General features: G+C 48.1%; 1 protein-coding gene across 4 annotated transcripts in view; it reads right to left on the bottom strand.

Moving 5' to 3' along the window:
* EVA1A (eva-1 homolog A, regulator of programmed cell death) overlaps positions 1-16,224 on the bottom strand; it is a 47,592-nt gene extending 31,368 nt beyond the window's left edge. For 2 of the 4 annotated variants that reach the window (XM_043603815.1, XM_043603811.1), the window contains exon 1: positions 16,118-16,223. The gene's annotated coding sequence lies outside the window, so the exon portion shown is untranslated. Of the gene's footprint in view, positions 1-8,195; positions 8,289-16,117 lie in introns of those variants that run through there. The other 2 variants (XM_043603812.1, XM_043603813.1) reach the window with 2 other exon arrangements.
* Positions 16,225-17,299: the final 1,075 nt, after the last annotated feature.

Genomic DNA, 17,299 nt, shown 5'->3' on the forward strand with positions numbered 1-17,299 from the left:
ATGCAGGGCCATGATGTTACCATCCCCTCCTATAACTGATGAAGTGAAAATGACAACTGAAGTTTGGACTCCACCTGCCAAATTAAATTAACCTTTCCCTTCCCTTCCCTCCCCTCCCCTTCCCTCCCCTCCCCTCCTCTCCCCCACTTCCTTCCTTCCTTCCTTCCTTCCTTCCTTCCTTCCTTCCTTCCTTTTGCTGTGTTAAAGGTTTTAAGTGATTACTAGAGAGAAACAGGCATTGGAGTTTCTGAAAATAATTTTAATAACATAATTAACGTTTCATAATGATACACTATGTTTTGAGCAAGTGTTTTCTGCCAAACAAAGATGTAAATAGTTTGAAGAACCTGTTCATCTATTCCTTTCAATCAGATCCTTTGTAATTAAGGAATGGAAACAGTTTTCACATAGGGTTAGTGAGTCAACATTATAAGCAATTTTTCCTGTATTCCTCTTTCAAAGTTCTGGTTGTTTTAATCAGAATAACCTGAATCTACAAGGGATCCTGCTTAAAAGTGTTATCACTACCAATGGCTGGCAGTCATAATTTTCACAAGGCCATGGTGCTAATATAAAACATCAGGGACACATTAATAGTGAGGGTGTCTGGAGGCTGTACCCATCACTCCAGACCCTCCATTTCAAATTTTCATGTTCTTCATGACAATGTCATTGTTTCCATTATTCACTGTATGTTATAAGCTAGAGTTATCACAGAAAGTAACACGCAACAAAATATTGGGCTTTTTTTTTCCATTTTACTCATTGATATGCCATATAAGATTTAACTTAAAGAGTTAATTTTAATTTTTATTTATTTTGAGAGCGAGAGCATGAGTGGAGGAGGGGCAGAGAGAGAGGGAGAGAGAGAATCCCAAGCAGGTTCCACACTGTCAGCGTGGAGCCTGACTCGGGGCTTGATCCCACGAACTGTGAGATCATGACCTAAGCCAAAATCAGGCTGACTCAGCCAGGCAGGCACCCATCCCTTAAAGAGTTTTAATGCTAAAAAATTTTTTGAATCACTAGATCATTCAATACATAGAAGAAACCCAATATATTTAGCAGGAAGGGATTAAAGAACAGATCTTCTTGATTAGAAGGGCAGAAATCAGATGACAGTTGATGTGCTTCAGCAGAGCCCCACGTACAAACTTGGGGCTCAAAAAGATAATTGTTGAATTATCAGTGTAGCAGAAATGGCAGTCTGTTGCTCCTAAAATTGGGAAAGGGAGAAGCTTTGGAAACAGAAACACAGAGAAGGCCACGGAGGCAGTTTTGCTTGTCCTAGGAGAACCAGGTTCCTACAGGCAAGGAAGCAGGCCTTTCTTCGTGTGAGCAGGGCACCCCAGAGAGATGGCAGTGAATGGGTAGTCACATGTGGCCACTGACCACCAGGGCCAGCATAGCAGTGGTGTCGGCGTAATGGAGAGAATGTCAGGAGCCGTGAGGTCTCTGGGCTTGTGGTAGAAGAAAAGTAATGGTCAAATGATTTAGAGGGAAGAAGTCCAAAGGAAAGTGCAGCTTGAAGTGAGTAGGAGCAAAGCACAGACTAGGAATCATTCATGTATTCATTCACTCACTCATTTATTGACTAAGCACCTACTAACACAAGCATGATACTAGAGGCTGGGGTTACAGAGATAAACAAGCTCCAGTCAGTGTCTCTCTCGAGGAGGCAGGTATTATTCCCAAAGGGGAGCACAGGGAGAAAGAGAGGATGGGGGGACAGAGAAGTGAGTCTCCAAGAAGAAATGGGAATTGCAATCAAGTGGGTAATAGCTGAGGATGGGGCAGGAGGAGCACATTCCAGCAGAGACAGTACTCATGTAGAAAGACAAGATTTGATATGGAAATCTGTATAGTTGGGGAATAGCAGGTGGGTCAAAAGGAATGAAGCACAAAGTGAAAGGAAAGGAACAGCAAGAGATGATGCTGTTGAAGGGACCTGGCATACTCTGCTAGGGAGCTTGGACTCTCCCCTGTTGGCACTAGGGAGCCAAAGAGGACACTAAGCTGGGGACAACATAGTATTCATAATCTGCATGCACACTTCCCTTTGCAATTGTTTCACTCCATTTGCTTGTGTGGCCTCCCACAAAAACTCCCTGAGAGCAGGAACTGTCTTTGTCACCCTTTTCATCTTTACATCCTCAGAACTTAGTGTAGTGGCCGGAATGCAACAGGAACTCAACACTTACATTTTACAAACTGGTAAATGAGTGAGCAAAGTGCCAAGTAGGGAAGGACAGTTTAAGAGGACAAATGCACTCGAGCATGGCTTAGAGAGCACTGGCCAGGGCAGAGGCTGAGAAGTCAGGAAGGGAAACCATCTGAAATATGACAAATCAGGAGCCACTAGAGACAGAATCCACATGTCCCCAGCAGCACATCGAGGAAGTGGACAGAAAGATGACCATCGGTGGAGATACCTTACTTAGAGTAGATACCACTCAGTCACCTTGGCCTCGGGAAGCAGTCTGAACTCCTGGGCTGTGCTATGAGCTGAGCTGTGTCCCTCAAACAAACAAACAAGCAAACAAACAAACAAACAAACAAAAACAAACATATGGTGAAGTCTTAACCTCAGTACCTCAGAATGTGACCTTATTTGGAAATAGGATCTTTGCAGGTTTGACCAAGTAAAGATCAGGCCATTAGCATGGACCCTCATCCACTGTGGCTGGTGTCCTCATAAAAAGGGGAAATTTGGGCTCAGACACACACACAGGGAAGACGATGTGAAGACACAGGGAGAAGACAAAAATGCTACAGGAAGCTACCTGGCTACTAGAAGTCGGGGAGAAATCTGGATCGGATGCTTCTCCAGTGTCTTCAGAGGGAGCCTTGCCCTACTGATACTTTTTCTAGCATCCAGAACTGTGAGACAATAAATTTGTCTCACGAATTTATTATCTGTTGTTACCTGTAATTATCAGCTGTTCTAATCCATTCGGTCTGTAGTACTTGGTTATAGCAGTCCTAGCGAGGGAGAAGGCTGGTGGTCAGAAGCAGATCAACAGCTGTGGCAGACACCTGTGTTTATCTCCCCAAAAGGCATTTCCCCTTCCTGCTTGCTGCAGGAGCCCTTTTGTTGTGTCCATCTGCCAGGGGCCAAGGCGTGACGGGTCATGCGACTGATCCACGTCAATCATGGCGGTCTCTTTGCCATTCCATTTACCATGTGACCCAGTTCTGCTCACTAGGTCTCACTAAAAGGACTGCTGTATCCATGACATAATTCAGTTGTTCTTGGATATTTCTCAGCCTCTAAAGCCCTGTTTAAAATATTCAGTGCAGACTGTCTCTAGCTGAATCTGGACAGATACTAAATTAATGATCAGTGGGGTTTCTAGACAACCCAATGGAGATGGTAACTGAATTGATTTCCTTGACCACAACCTGGTCAGGTTTGTCCTTTCGGGGGCTAACCTTGGCCTCTAGAGTTTAAACCTACAAATTTTCCCTCATCTGATACCATTATCTCCATCTGACACTATCACCTCAATCTGACAAACATCTCCTGGGTATCTAAATCAGGCAGTGAATCAGGCAATATTCTAATCTCAGCACTTGCATTCAGGGATTTCCTAATCTGTAACCTAATGCCACACTGTCTTCTCCATATTATAACATGCACAGATCATCAGGTTAGAACAGTAAGTCTGGGTCTGAGTTTTGCTGCACGTCCTCTGTCCAGCACAGAAGAGTAAGCTCACACCTGATATTTTCCACAGTTAAAACACACGTCCAGTCCTTGCTGTGCCGGAGGCTAATTGATAACCTTAAAGGGTGGAATGGGTCTTCACAGGGACAGAAAGAAAGGAGAGGAGGAGCTGGGAGACTTAGGGAGAGGGACTTCATGCCCTGCAAGGAGGGGAGATTACATTTAGGAATGGCACAGGCTTTGACACTAGACCCAGGTTCAATGTCAGCTCCATGATGTACCAGCTATGTGATTGTGGGCAAATGACTTAGTATTTCTACAGTTCAGTTTGGAAATACAACTTGATATTCTTAAGAATTGTGCTTAACAATGGGCCAATCTAAGTAATGCACCCAGCATGGTGTCTTGTGACCAGCAGGTGACCTCCCAGGATATGTGTGTGGTTCTGAGTCACACATACAGAATGTCTGAACTTTTATATACTTTTTTCACTGGAAGAATTGGTCCACTGAGCATTGAAGACACAACAAGACATGTTCCCATCAAACTGGTCAGGTAGTCCTGTCACTTTCACCTCAGAGTGTGTCACAAACCATTTCTCCCTATGATCTTCCATTTAGTTCCCCTGAATCAAAGCGATGGCTCTTAACTGGCCTCCCTGCCTCCATTCTCTCCCAGTCCTCCAGTCGAACCTCCAGTGAGCCACCAGAATTGTTATTCCAGAGCAGGGACTGGTTAACTACAGTCATGAGCAAATCCAGCCCATTGCCTGCTTTGTACATAAAGTTTTATTGGAACAGAGCCATGCTCATTCGTTTATGCCCCATGGCTGCTTTCCCACTGTAGTCGCAGAGCAGAGTAGTTGTAGCAGAGACTGTAAGACCTGCAAAGCTTAAAATATTTACTCTCTGGTCCTTCACAGAAAAATTTTTCTGGACTCTTGATAACTTGTTCTAGTAGTACACGCCCCCCAATAACTCACCAGTCCCTCCTTTGACTGGCCTCCAAGAGAAAGTCAGTGCTGTGTGAGTTGGCTCTTGCCTATTTCCTGGCTCACCTCTTGCTACTCCCCTACCTGCAACCTAATCTCCATCCTCACTGAATGAGTGTCCTCCAAGCACACCAGGCCCCCTTCCTCCAGAACACCTCTATTCCCTTTCCATATAGAATACTTCTATCTGTTCTTCACTATTCCTTCTTTTATGAAGCCTTCTAGAATTGCCCCCCTCAGCCCTATCCAAAGACACTCCTTCCTTAGAAGTGATATGCCACCAATAAATGGGACATCGTAGACCCTAGATATGGATCTTCATATCTCTCTTCCTTACTAGACACCCCCACGTTAAACTGTCTTCTCTCTTTATCCCTCCTAGAGCACACTGTTCTTTCCCAGCATAGCATTTACCAGAGTTTGTAATTATGCATTTCTTTGTGTTTTATCTCTTTAATGTCTGTCCCCTAACAACTGTGAGCTCTAAGAAGGCAGCAACCAGACTGTTAAGATTCACCACCACATAACCATCGTGTAGCCCGGAGCCAGCCACACAGTAGTTGTTCAGTTTGTCAAATGAGCAAATGAGTGGACAGATGAAAAAAAAAAGATTTTACTAATAAATCAAATACAAATGAAAGAACCTAAGGCATCAAAACTGTTACTTCCTGAACATACCAGATATTGCCTCTCAGACCCTTCAGGTACTCCCATGGTCCAGAAGGTCAGACGGGCATAGGCACCACTGATGGTTCTGTTGTAGATATTTGGAGCACATATACAAACCCTCATTCTTGGAATCAGTGCGGAACGTATACATGGCCCCTTGCTGTATCAGTAAATTCAGACCCTGAAGAATTGGAATAAAGCCACATGTAGGATTATATCATTGAGTCCATGTCTGCACTGAACCATATAATTTCCTGACCATACCCTCCCGAAGAAGGACATCTTCTATTCCTTGTCTGTTGAGGAAGGATGGGCAAGGCTCCTGCAGTTTTTTTCCCCTCTGTCTCTAGGGAGAGTGTCCTGTCTGTCCATCACAGCCATACCCAGCCAAAGGGTGAGAGACCTGGGTAGGACAGAATAGGGAGGGGGTTTAGCCTGAAATGATCCTTCCCTGGATCACTCCTACTCCAGTAGTACCTCCAATAGTACCAAGGGAACCTTCAAGTTTGAAATGTGACTCTTGAAAGATATACTGTTCACTTTTTCTGAAATCCAAGCTCAAGATCAAGCAAATAATTCAGCTGAGTTGCTGCTTCATGTGGGGAAAAAAAAATGTCCCAAAGCCATTTCCTGTGTAACCTTTCTGATTATGGACCGTGTCTCTCTGGAAGCCCCATCCATAAAGGCTCTCTGTGAAGGTACGTGCATGTCTCTGAGATGTATCCAAGAAGAGCAAAGATCCATTTCAACCAAGGCAAATTTATGAAGTTGGCAGCCAAACCCTAATTCTAGCCTTGAGCCTCCGGGATGTCAGCACCATGAACTAAGGCAAAGCTGAATTTCTTGTTTAAGTCAAGCTTTTAACCCTCTGTGGTATCTACCTCTGGTCTGAACAACAAAAGAAACCTATGTATTAAAACACAGAGATTGTCTTTGGCTCTAGATAAATGTATCTTCTCAGAGCCTGTTGGACCTGTGTCCTTTAAGCCTGGTAACAAAGCATTTATAAGGAAATGTCAATATTTTCCATTATTAAGAACTTCAATGCAGAAGCCAAATCATCTAGGGTCATTCTAAGTGTAGGGTGACAATCGCTTTATCATGTGCCTTCCATTTCCTGTCAGATCCAAGCAACTCTTTGTCTCCTGCAAATTTACTTTCATCCCCAATCTCCTTTCCCTCCACTCAGATCATAGGTCTCATGTCCATTTCAAAGCCAGTGTCCCTCCCTGTCCCCACACTGTGCGGTGAGTCCCTTCCTCTCCAGGCTTTGTGCCATCCACCGTCCTTACCAACCTGGTGTCTCCAGAGCAGACACTAATTCCCCATATGTGATGTGGGGCCCCAGCACACTGTGCTCTCTCAGAGAGTATTTCAAAGACAAATTCAGTAGATGACGTATTGTACGTGATCTGATATGATCTGGATTTAACCACACAGGATGCTTCACACCGGGCATTGTGAAAGAAATTTTCTCTACTCCCCCTAACATCTGAAGCATTTATCAGGGGCTTCTTGAATGATTTCTAACCATCAACCCGGAAGTCATCCAGAACATGGGGATAAATATTAAAAATACGTGTGAAAAAGAAAAATGAACATAGAGATACTTCTCCCAGTGTGCACAGTGCATTTGCGGCCCTTCTGTGGGGCCCACTCTGACTCCGTCCCTCCCTTTATATATACTAACAGGTCTTTCCAGCTCTGAGACACTCCTGCCACCCAAAACCTCTCTCTCACGTTACTTCCAAAGCCAAGCTTCTGGAAAGAATTGCCTATACTTGGTATCAACACCTTCTCATTTCACATTTGTTCTTTAACCCACCTCATCTTCCAAAGTCTCCTCATCAAGTCACCAATAGCTCCCTAATTCCCAAATCCATGGATATTACACTTCTTGTCTTAGTGGATTTCCACATCATTTGATGTTATTGATTCCTCCCTCCTGGATACTCTCCTCTTCCACATTCCAATCTCTCATCTCCTCCTGCCTCTCTACCCAGCCCCTTCCTGTCGTCTTCACTAGGTTCCCCCCTTCCCCTCCCTCAGAGACCACCCACTCTCTGAGGCAGTCTGGTACAGACAGGTAGCACAGGCCTGGATCTGATTGCTTGGGCTAATATCCCAAGTCCATGACTTGCTACTCTATGACCTCTGGCAAATGATTTGCTGCCCCTGTGCCTCCATTTATTCATTTATAAAATAGTTACAGTAATAGTTTTCCCTGGCAATGGTTATTGAGAGAATTAACACATAGAAAGTATTCAGAACATACAGCATACACTCAATAAGCATCATAATTCCTCTTCCCATGCTCTGTCTCTCTTTGGGCACTGAGCCATACCATGGCTTCATTACCTCTTGTCAAAAGTTGGCCCTTGAGCCTTCCTTAAGACTTCTCTCCTGAATGTCAACCTACAAACCAGTTGTCCACTAGACATGTCTTCATGGCCATCCCTAAGATGCCTCAAGTTCAGTTTGTCTACAACTGAGCTCATCATCTTTTCCTGCAAGTTCCTGCAAGCCCCTCCTCCTCCACCTCCTCCCCCTCCTCCCCATTAAGTCTCCCAATGAATAATAGCCCCACTATCCTTCCTCCTGGTTGCCCAGGCCAAAATCCCAGAGTCATCCTAGGACTCCTGCCCTTCCCTTACTCCCCCACGAAATCAGTCACCAAAATGTGTCAACTTTATTGCCAAAGTATTTCTTGAGCTTGTGTCCAGTTCCCTGCCCTTATGGCCAATGTCTCAGAGCCTCAGCATTTCTCACCTGATGACAATAAATAACAATAATACTAAAAATATTTTTCACCACTATCATCACATCCTGATTATGGATCAATCACAGAGTAGTAGACACTTCACATACCTCATCATACATAATACTGAACACCATCCATTCAAGAGGGAGGAATGGGGAGTCCCTGTTTTCAGATGAGAAGACAGAGGCTTAGAGACATTTAATAAATAGCCTCTATTTATTACTGAATGAGTGTCCTCCAAGCACACCAGGCCCCCTTCCTCCAGAACACCTCTATTCCCTTTCCATATAGAATACTTCTATCACAAAGGTGATATAGATGGAGGTCTCTCTGCCTCCACACCCCAGGCTCGTTCCACTCTTTAAAGTACAACGGTGTCCCAACTGGTCTTCCTGCCACCTATATTATTCCTCTCCAATATCTACTTTACTGCCAGAGGGGTCTATTTTTACAATGAAACTCTGACCCAGTCTCTCCTCTCTGTGAAATCCTGCAGGAGCTCTCCAGTGCCTACAGAATAAAATCTAAGTTCTTCATCAAGACTCTCCCTGATGTGGTTCCTTTGCCCCTTTACAGATCTGCCTCCCTTGTCTCCATCCATGCCTAGTCCCTTCCTTCCCTGGAGCACACCATGCCTGCTCCCCTGGCCATGTGGTATTCTTCCTGCTTCCTCTGCCTCTGATGTTCTTCTCTTCTCAGCAGCCTGGATGCCTCCACCTCAGCCTCCTACAAGCACGTCCTCTTTGACTCACCTGCTGTCCAAGCTGGGTGTAGGCGCCCCTCCTTTGGATAATTACAACACTCGGTGATAGCCTCTAGCACAGAATTTTAGAGTGGCACCACAGTCACTGGTCGAGCACCTGCTATAAGCCACAGTTCACAATAGCCTCCAGCAATCTATATCTTGCATTCAGAGAACTTACTTTATTTTTTTAAGTTTATTTACTTATTTATTTGGTGGGGGGAGGGGGGAGAATGGGGAGAACACAAGAAAGGGAGGGGCAGAGAGAGAAGGAGAGAGAGAGATTCCCAAGCAGGCTCCATGCTGTCAGCACAGAGCCCAACACAGGGCTTGATCTCATAAACCATGAGATCATGGCCTGAATTGAAATAAGAGTAGGACGCTTAACTGACTGAGCCAGGCGCCCCCAGAGAACTTACTTTAATGAGATGAACAGCAAAATGCTATAGGATATCTCTGAGTGTCCAGTGTCCACACTGGATTGCTGAGGTTCTTGAGCAAGAGTATCTTGTCCTTCTCTGTGTTTCCAGGGCCTAGAACTGTGCCTGCCACAAAGGGTGTCAGTAAACACCGACAGTCTGAGCTGAGCAGACACACCAAAGCCACCAAGCTGCCTCTGTGAACACACAAGCTTCCATCCCCAGGGACGCTCTTCACTTTCATGTGTGTCTTTTCCAGACTCTAAATGTCCGGGTCATTGCTTTCTGTATTTCCACAAAGCCCTCACAGTGCATCCTACTTTAATGTGCAGCGGAGTATAATGTTGGAGAATTCCAGGCCAACCATCCCTGCCCCATGGAACTGGCCCACTGAGGCATGAAAGGACCAAGTCCTCCCAGCAGGAAAGTGTCAGTGCTGACTCCCCTTGCAGTGCTCATTCTGCCCACCCACAGTTTCCCAGTCACGTCTCACCTTAGCAAGGAAGGTTGTTGCTGTCAGAGGGCGCTCACCCAAGTGGCACAAAGGATGGGAGCTTCAGGAAAATAACGCATGCGTCTTCCAGCAAGAGGCCCTTCCCACCCTCTCCCATGGGCTGCTGAGGCCTGTCTTGTCCCAATAAAGTGAGGGAGTAAAAGGACAAGTCAGCTGTGTTTGTGGAGGTGCCCAGAGGAAGACAGCTTTAGGCAGCCCTTTTGATCAGGGGTCCCCGTGCAGAAACAAGATCCCCTGACATCTGTTCCCTGCAGCTACTGACCATCTGAATGACACAGGCAGGAGGGCGTAGGGCAAAGGGGAGAGGCTTAAGTTACAGCAGGTGTTTTGTAAAAAGCCTGTTTTTCTTCTGAGTTTACGGCTGCTTCTCTGCTGAGCAGCACTTCCGCCTCATCACACCTTGGAGGACAAAGTGCAAGCTGCCCGGGTGATCAAAGAGGAGGCGAGAGGAGGAGGACAGAGGTGCTGATCCCCAGAGCAGAGAGCTTCTGACTGCTTCAAACCCCTAAGAAGGCAAGGCCTCAGACATCAGGCAGGGGAGACAGAGAAGGCGGCAAAATGAAAACGAAATGGCCATTCCCACCCCCCAACTCACACCCCACAAAACCCACACGCCTGTACTTTCCTTTTTGCAAATTAGATTTCCTAAGAGAATCTTCGATGATAATATGACCATCCTGAAACTGTCTGAGGCCATGGGGAAGGGCTTGGAGTCCGGTGGCCTGATCAGATCCCAGGTCTGCCTATTGGCTGTGGGTGGGATCCTGATTCCTCCTCCAGTACCAACCTCAGAAGGTGGTGGTGAGGAGAAATGCAATGAAAGCAAGCAAAGCCCTTCTCAGGGCTTCTCACACCTACCCCAGGGGCTACGATTATAATTGCCTACCAGCCACCACCCAGGGGGCCGCCTTCCCTGGAGGGATGACATTCCTCAGAAGGGACCACCCTTCCCTCTGCCTCCATTCCCTGACCATTCCCTGACCGTGGGATTGAGTCTTCCTCTGCACCCACATCTTCTCTGTCACTGCACTAAGCACAGTGTGCTGCATTGGCTGCTTTTCTTGCCTATGTCTCCATGCAGGCCTTGAGCATCCTGAGGGGATGGGATGTGACTTTCATGCTGCGGCATTCGTTCACTCATTTATCACTTACTAAGTGCCTCCTATGCGGCAGGGGGTCACTAAGTGGTAAACAAATGAGGGAAGTCTTGGGATGACCTCCAGAAACACCTATATCAATGGTCTGATCAGCAAGCACATGTATCCATCACCTGTGGTGAGCCGTACGCAAAAGAGGCTGACCTCGGGGTCAAACAGAGGGCTAGGAACACAAACACAGTTCCCAGCCAAGGTGGCCACCCTGGCAGTAGATCTACCAGAGCCATGTGCTGGATTTCCTGTAAATCAGAGCTGATCAATCTCCCCTCACCACCCTTCTCCTTTCCTCCTTCCTCCCTCTCTACCTCCGTCTGGAGAAACCTAGCAATTGTGTAGCAATTCATACAGACTTTTGGATGCTCTAAAGGTAACGTTCAAAAGCCCAGACTCAGGAGGGGCCATCCACACAGTTCATCAGCCAGGGCTTTGGAAAGAAAACAAAACAATCCACAATCACCATTGCAGCTTTGTTTGTGACTGTGGTTTCTTTGCTCACTGGAGATAGTGTCCCTCCCACGGCCCCTGGGCTCTGGTCCCATTGCCCTGGAGGAAACAGGCCAGTAGTGACAGGAGGGAGAGCCATCATTCAAAGAGCTCAGTACACCTGAGCTTAAAATGTCACTCCATTGTCTCCCAAAAAACAGGAACAGGCTCCTGGAGCATTGAAAAGTTCATCACCACCCCTCCAGGCCCATCACCAGCCCTCATCATTACATACCTTCGCATCTGTCAGGCCCTTTCTTGGCTTTGTACCATGTACATGCAGTTTCCTGTCTGCCACACCGATGCTCACCAATACCCCCCAAACCCAGCAAGCTACTTTTCCATTAAGACCCTCCAACATCCTCCTCTTTCGGAAACGTCTCCTGACTCCCTAGTGGTTGGTGCCTTTCAGCCCCCAGGTCTCTGCTCGTATCTCTAACTCCACTTAATACACTGTGATGACCTGTTCACGTGTCCTTCACACATCACAGACTATGACCGTGATGATAAAGACCGCGACCTCTTCATGTTCATATCTCTGGCACCCAACACCAACTACTTATCCCATGTGTATTCCAAACCCACCCTGATACTTCAAGGTGCGATCTAGTTTAGTCTAAACCAAATGCCCCTTACAGCGTCAGATTTTCACAAAGAGGCAAACACCAGTGGTAGATTTCACAGGGAACACAGCCCAAGACTAAACAGGTGAGGTGTCTTTCCCTAAACAAACACACAAGTAGGAACCAGCTTCATTAAGAATCTGCCTGCTGGTCAGTTAAGAGGTAATACTCAAGGTGGCGGCCAAGGTGTGATGTCAGAGACCTGAAAACTTGGCACTGGACCTGACATTCCTGTTTTGGGCTAGTTTACCTACTGGACCAGACCTTAAAAGCCTCAGTAAAAATGCAGGTGATGCCCCCAAAGATCTTGGATCCAACCTTTACTCCAGTCATTAGCACCCAGGGGAATCTGTTTCTCAGATCAGCCAGCTAGTAACCCAGGCGAGGGGATAATGCCAGGAGGCAGTTAGAGTGTGGGGTGCAGGGGGACGGCGGTGCCCCAGGGGATCTGAGGGGTTTCGAGCTGAGGGACAAGGAGGTTCTCCCCCTGCTCCATCCTCAAAACCAACCTTACTAGAGTATTTCTGTGACCCCCAACAAAACACAAGGCCTTGCACATACCAGGTAGCCTCATCCCACTGAAGTTGGGGGGTTGACTTGCCAAAACAAGCAAACTCAGGGGGGCCACAGCTATGGAAGAAGCCAGAATACACAAATGTGCAGGTTATTTATGCAAGGCCATCTGGCCTACAGAGCAAGTGACCAAGGGAACAGCAAGGAAGGGGCTCTGCTTTCAAAGGCAGTGTTGCATTCAGGGAAGTAAAAGATTCCAAGTTGGTGAAGTGATCAGCTGTAAACCTCGTATCTGACATCACACATAACTCAAATAGGAGGTCAGGGACTGGTTCCAAACCTGGTTCTCCAAAACCCTCTAGGGGGCATTAAATTCTCTTTACAAGTTTACTTTTAATATATAAATGGTCCTTATAACACTTGGAGAGAAAGTGCACTCTGCATTGAATCAAGTGTAAGCTAGGAGACCCAGCTGGTGGCATTCACCCATCCATTGTACCTTCACTGATTGACTTCACCGATATTTATGTGCTAGGTGCACACTGCAAAGGGCACGTGCTTGAAAAGGACAAAGCTGGAGTCAGACAGTTCCTGACCCCAAATCTGCACCTCTCTCCCCAGGCAGGTGTACTGACTCCATATCCTCCTCCCCAAACAGGAAATGCTGTCTTGACCCTAACCTTAGGGCACACTTAAGGCTCCATTTAGCATCAAGTTCACTGGTGCTGACCCTGCACTGTGGCAGAGGGCTGACCCAGTGTCCTGTCTCTCTGAGGATGGGTTCCGGGCAAGGAGGAGAGGAAAAGAACAAGAGTTGCAAAAAATAATGGCACAATCTTAGCTCACAGGTGTGGTATGAGTAGAAAAGCCTGTGGACTTCTGCTTTTATTAATGCACACAACTAACCCAGCTCATGTTTACTGACTACTTATTATATGTGGAGGACCACATATAAGCCTCCTGCCTGCACAGTGCCAAGAGTCTAGTTGTCTATGTGAATCCTGGCCCTACCACCCATTACTGTGTGACTTGGGGCAAACTACTTAGCCTCTCTCTGCTTCCATTTCTTTGTCTGGCAAACAGGGCAATACCAGTTCTAACTTTAAAGGGACGTTATGAGGATTGAATGAGTAAAAACATAAAATTCTAAATTTGAACCATGTCCGGCATGGAGGTGGCCATCAGTATTAAGATGAACAATTATTATCTCATTAGTTAGTTGCACCAGTCTGCAGAGAAGATAAGACTATTTCTTCCTCTTTTACCAATAAGGCTTTGAGAGACTGAGTCAACTTGCTCAAGGTCACAGAGTTAATAAGTGGCAGAGTTGGGATTTGAACACAAGCAGCCTGACTCCCAAGCCCACAAGCTTAACCACCACCACGAGTACAGCACTGTGCTAGTTCTAGGTACAGAGACCAGTGTGGGGGTGAACAAAGGATCCCTATATAGTAAACACTACAGGAAAGATATATTGAAAGAAAAAGGCAGAGAAGGGCCAGAGCTGGGGCAGCTGGGAGCAACAGAATTGCTATAGGAACTGAAGAATGCTCCACACAGCAGAGGACTTGAGCTTTAGTCTCGGGGAATGATGATGAGTTTGTCGAGGAGGAGGAAGGGCATTCCAAAAAGTCAGGACCTAGAATAGCAAAATAGTAAATTGGGTGGTAAGGCAGGTGCTTCAAGATGTGGAAAAAGGTGAGGCTGGGAAGGTAAGTTGAGGTCTTACTGTGAACAGCCATGTGAACCAGTGTTGGAGGTAAGATGTTACTCTGCAAGATAGTGATTCTCAAACTTAATATGCACAGGATCTACCTTTGGTGCTTGTAAAACATGTGCAGATTCCCATCCCTTCTGTTAGCACTGGGGAGCCGACAAGGGTACTGAGACAATGTAGTACCGTGGCCTGCTGTGGTTTTAACAATAGAATTCTGGCACTGGAACACAAGGAGATTTGGGGACAGAGGCTGGTACAATTGGCCAAACTAGAGCAGATAAGAGGATGAGAGCTGGGAATAATAGCACTCTTCATGAACTGATACATTACACCAGGTTTCTCAACCTCAGCACTATTGACATTTGGGACTGGGTAATTCTTTGCTATGGGGGGTGTCTGTGCATCACAGGCTATTTAACAGCATCCCTGGCCTCTGCCCACCAGATGAATAGCATCCTCTCCCACTTACCTGCTGACAGCCAAAAATGTTTCCAGACATTGCCAGATGTCACTGGAGAGGCAAAAATGGAAACCCCAGTTGAGAACAACTGCTTTAAACCCTCCCATCCCTACTTTACAGACAGGAGCTCCAGCTGTAGAAAGACACAGGAAGGCCCCAGCCAGGATCCAAACACTCCAGCCACTGATCTTAACTGCCTCTCGGGAAAGAGACTCAAGTCAGCCTTCTGGGGCAGAATTATGTATTTCTGGAGAGACCGGATGATGATTAGAGGTTGAAGGAGTGAGGGTCAAAGATGAAACCTCAGGGCTTGGCACTGAACTTTGAGCATAGTAGGAACTAAATAAATCATTTGGGTTTGAAAAGCATCAAGTTGCATTTGCTCAAAAAAGAAAAAGTCTGATCCTCCATGGTGTGAGCCTTTGGGAGGTGATGAGTTCCTGCTCACTCCGGATAGAGGAACCCTGTATAGGGTTGGATATGGGATATGTGGTATAAACCAACTGGTACCCAAATCCTGGCTGGGCCCCTTCCCAGCTGTGTGGCCCTGGACACATTACCTGACCTCTCTGCATCTCATTTTGCCCGTTTGCAAAATAAGGGTAGAGTCCCTACTCAGAGGCTTGATGTGACCACTCAGGCAGTTTAAAAGCAAAATGGCAAGCTAGCACGATGTGGTTGGCCCTCCTCTCCTTCAGAGAGATATCCTCATTACTTCCATGCCTCCTTGCGTCCGGGATCCCGTGCTCCCCTCACTCCTTACAATCGTGGGGAACCCGGACAGAGCACCAAGGAGCCGCCTGCGCCCTTTTCCACCAGCAGAGCCTCCCACTGAGGCTTTAGGGGGCGCCAAGAGCCTTTCCACTCCCCAGTAGGCTCTGATTCCGGCGTCCTGGGGGTCGCCAAAAGCGCACGGCGAACTGGGTGCCTCCAAAAGGGGTGAGATCAGTGAGTTCAACGTGCGCCACAGAGATTTGGGGCAGGTCCGCACCCGGCAGGCCCGGGGTCAAAGCCAGTCGCTGCCGCGGGCGGGCCAGGTCAGCCCGTGCTCCCGGAGGCGGAGGAGGACAGAAGCGCCGAGATTTGGGAAGGAAGGACCCGCTCTCCGAAGCCCGGCTGCAGAGTCAGAGAGCTAAGAGTTTGGGGGTTGAGAAAAAGAAGCTAGGGGCGGGGGAAGCAACAGGAAAATTGGAAGAGGAAGCAAAAAAGAAAGCACTGGGAAGCAGAGTTCCCTCGGGGACCCAGCCTACAACACCTGGGCAGGGGGTCAGGAACAAAGGAGCGGCTTCAGGTCAGAAGTGCTCTGGGTGCTTCGGAAGAGGGGGCGCTCGGGGGACGCCCAGGCCAGCTGAGGATGCCTGGCGCCCCTGCTCCCGGGGCGCGCTCTCGGGCGCCGCTTACCTTCGCCGGGGCCGCCGGCGCGCACTTCCGGGGGCTGCGCTCGGGGCGCGCGGAGCCGAGCCGGGGGACCCGGAGCCGATCACCGAGGGGGGGAAGCGGCAAAGCGGTGTCCCGGACTTCGGCTGGCACTGACGCCTCGGAAAGAAATCCCAGTGGAGGAGCCGCCAGGGCTGGCACGGGGCGCGGGGTCCTGGCCTCGGCGCTCACGGGCGGCCGCACGGAGCCCCGCAGACGCTGGAGCAACCCGAGTCAGTGGGAGGAAAAGGTTGTCTCATTTCCTTCGGTCTCCCCCCTCCTCCACCCCCTCGGCTCCGGACCTGCCCTCCCTCTCCCCCGCCCCCTTCCCCAAGCCAGCGGCCCGTGTGGGCGCTGGAAAGACGGGAAACCTGAACGGCTGCGGCGTGCGGCGCCTCCCTCCACGCCAAGTTAGTTCACGCTCCCCAACTCCTGCCTGCCTCCCCACGCTTCCGACCCACTCCAGGGCCGCGAAAGGTTCCCCATCCGCCGTCCCCCCCTGTCCCAGAGCTCTAGCCTTTCCCCCTGCTGGGATGAGTCGAGAATTGAAAGACCTCCAAGCTCTTGCCAGCATCCATCTCTCATTCCTGTCCCGTCGCCTGCTTTGAGCCCCTATTAAACCACCCAGCCCAGAAGACAGGATATAGGTACTTACTTTGTTAAATTTGATCAACTCCCCCCCACCCCCATCGGGAAGTTTAAAGCCTGATGCATAATCTCGAAGGAATGTTCATTTTGATCAGAAGGAGAGCGCTGAGGTCTTTGTTTGGCCTTGCGTATTCAGAGTTGAGGTTCTGTTTGTTAAATTCAGCAACTATTTATGCAAAGCCTGATAGGCGCTGAGCTGGGCGCTGGCAACGCAGAAATGAATCAGAAGGGCATGTTGTTCGTGGACCATCGTCCTAGGTGACTAGTACAAGCAGAGAGAAGCTCCAGGGATGCTGTGGTCTCTTAAGAGATAGGTCATTAAAAACAGCTTGGGCAGAGGCTAGGAGGAATGAGAAAGCCCCATCAAGAGGCAGTCTAGCAGAGAACATGGCCGGGAGTGCGGAGTGGTGGCGGGGGAGGGGGAAGAGACTGTGGATCCAGTACGTCAAGAAAGGATTCGAGCGGAGGAGCCGCAGGGCAGGGTGCAGTGGGGTGGAATTGACAAGAGACGGGGACCAA

The sequence above is a fragment of the Prionailurus bengalensis genome, chromosome A3 (genome assembly GCF_016509475.1).
Source record: "Prionailurus bengalensis isolate Pbe53 chromosome A3, Fcat_Pben_1.1_paternal_pri, whole genome shotgun sequence".
In the NCBI taxonomy this organism is placed as follows: domain Eukaryota; kingdom Metazoa; phylum Chordata; class Mammalia; order Carnivora; family Felidae; genus Prionailurus; species Prionailurus bengalensis.